Genomic DNA, 2900 nt, shown 5'->3' on the forward strand with positions numbered 1-2900 from the left:
AGAGAGTGATAGAAGTCAGAGAGAGTGATAGAAGTCAGAGAGAGTGATAGAAGTCAGACAGAGTGATAGAAGTCAGACAGAGTGATAGAAGTCAGAGAGAGTGATAGAAGTCAGAGAGAGTGATAGAAGTCAGAAGGAGTGATAGAAGTCAGAAGGAGTGATAGAAGTCAGAAGGAGTGATAGAAGTCAGAGAGAGAGATAGAAGTCAGAGAGAGTGATAGAAGTCAGAGAGAGTGATAGAAGTCAGACAGAGTGATAGAAGTCAGACAGAGTGATAGAAGTCAGAGAGAGTGATAGAAGTCAGACAGAGTGATAGAAGTCAGACAGAGTGATAGAAGTCAGAGAGAGTGATAGAAGTCCATCTCCAAACACAAGCAGATACAAAACAACCACCAGAAATATAAGTTTGATTTGTCACTAGTTGTTTTTAACAAAGAAAATGCTGCTAAAAGGATTAATAAAGTCTCCACTTCAACTCAGAACAGAAACAACATTAAAAACTGCTCCACTGAATATATATAAAACCCAGAAGTCTATTTTCTTAAAGTCTCCATGTTAAATTTTTTTAATCTATTTTTTATTGTTGCATTTTATTTGTTTCTGTTACTTTTTACTCTTTGTATGGTGTCCTTGAGTGTCAGAAAGGCGCCTTTGAAATAAAATGTATTATTGTTATTATTATAATTTAATGATATAAATATATATAATAGAGCAATTTGCCTATAAAATCATGGAGCTATTAAGGTCCGTCTTTCCATTTTCTTCCTCTTATCCAGGGTCAGATCTTGAGGGCAGCAGTCTAAGCAGAGAGACTTAGACTTCCCTCTCCCCAGCCACTTGGACCAGCTCATCTGGGGGAATCCCAAGGTGTTCCCTGTCCAGCCGAGAAACATAGTCCCTCCAGCGTGTCCTGGGTCTTCCTCTTGGCCTCCTCCCAGTGGGACGTGTCCAGAACACCTCACCAGGGAGGAGTCCAGGAGGCATCCTAACCAGATGAACCACCTCAACTGGCTCCTCTGGACGTGGAGGAGCAGCGGCTCTACTCTGAGTCCCTCCTGGATGACTGAGCTTTTCACACTGTCTCTAATGCTGCATTCACATCAAACGTGATTTCAGTGTCGAGCATCAGGTTTACTTTCAATGTCTATGGTGGATGCGCATCAAGCAGTGTCAGTAAGTGCTGCGTGTCAAGCTCTTCAAGAGCAATTTTGACTCGCTTCTGACCTCAAAGTGCACAACCATCCAACTTGAAGCATTGGACACAATTTTGAAGCTGAAATTGTGTTAGGTGTGAACGCAGCATAAAGGAGAGCCCAGACACCCTGCGGAGGAAACTCATTTCAGCTGCTTGTCTCCGCGATCTTTTTCTTTCGGTCACTACCAAAAGCTCATGACCATCGATGAGGGTAGGAACATAGACCGACAAGTAAATCCAGAGCTTCGCCTTTTGGTTCAGTTCTCGTTCACTGCAACAGACCGGTACAATGCCTGCATCACTGCAGACGCAACACCAATCCGCCTGTCGATGTCCCGCTCCATTCTTCCCTCACTCTTCAACAAGACCCTGAGATACTTAAACTCCTCCACTTGGGGCAGGACCTCCTCCCTGACCCAAAGAAGGCACCCTACCCTTTTCTGCCTCAAGACCATGGTCTTGGATTTGGAGGCACTGATCCTCATCCCGGCCGCTTCACACTTTGCTGTGAATCTGGTGATGAAGCCAGTAGGACCACATAATCCACAAAAAGCAGAGATGTGATCCTAAGGTCACCAAAAAGGATCCCCTCAACACCTTGGCTGCTCCTAGAAATTCTGTCCATTAAAGTTATGAACAGAATCTGTGACAAAGGACAACCTTGGTGGAGTCCAACTCTGACCAGAAACTAGCCCAACTTACTACCAGCAATGTGGACCAAGCTCTGACCCCGGTCGTACAGGGACCTAACAGCCCGTATCAACAGGTCTGGTACCCCATACTCCTGGAGTACCCCGCACAGGAGTCCCTGAGAGACACGGTCGAACACCTTTTCCATGTCCACAAAACACATGTAGACTGGTTGAACTCCCACGAACCCTCCAGGACCCTGCTGAGGGTGTAGAGCTGGTCCAATGTTCCACATCCAGGACAAAAATCACACTGCTCTTCCTGAATCTGAGATTCGAATATCCAATGGACCCTCATCGAGGACCCCTGAATAGACCTTACCAGGGAGGCTTAGAAATGTGATCCCCCTATAGTTGGAACACACTCTGTGGCCCTCCTTTTTAAATAGGGGAACCACCATATCGGTCTGCCAATCCAGTTCAGTTTAGCTTATTTATATAGCGCCAAGTCACAACAGTTGTTGTCTCAGGGCACTGTACACAAAGAAACAATAAATCTAACGAAGCCAGCAGACTGCGCCGAATATTTGCTTCGTCACAGTCTTGTTATGATTCTTGTGTTTTGGTTATTTTTGGTAGTATTTTTCAGATTGTTTTTCATTGTTTGGTGTTGTCTTTTTTTCTCATTTCCTGTTTTCAGTTTCCTGTGCCATGTTTACCTCAGTCAGCTTCTTAGTATTTTTCCAGCCTACCACACTCACTTGTCATCAATTGTAATCACCCAGCTGTTTCCTACTTCCACTCAGCCCTGTTTGTATTTAATGATCTTCTCTTCATCACTTCAGCGTCTGACCATTGCTTACCCATGTTTGTTTTCACTTCATGCTCATGCTCCAAGTTTTGATTTTTTGTTTTGTTAGCTTGCCACCACGTTGGCTTTTTTCTTTATTAAARTATTTTTAATTACTTTAAGTTTGGTCTGCCTGCCTGCCTGCATTTTGGGTTCTCCTCACCACCAAGCCGTAACAGAATGGTCGGACCAACAACAGAACCCAGCARGCAGATCACTCTGTTCG

Source organism: Austrofundulus limnaeus, unplaced genomic scaffold, assembly GCF_001266775.1.
Source record: "Austrofundulus limnaeus strain Quisiro unplaced genomic scaffold, Austrofundulus_limnaeus-1.0 Scaffold1143, whole genome shotgun sequence".
Taxonomy (NCBI): Eukaryota; Metazoa; Chordata; class Actinopteri; order Cyprinodontiformes; family Rivulidae; genus Austrofundulus; species Austrofundulus limnaeus.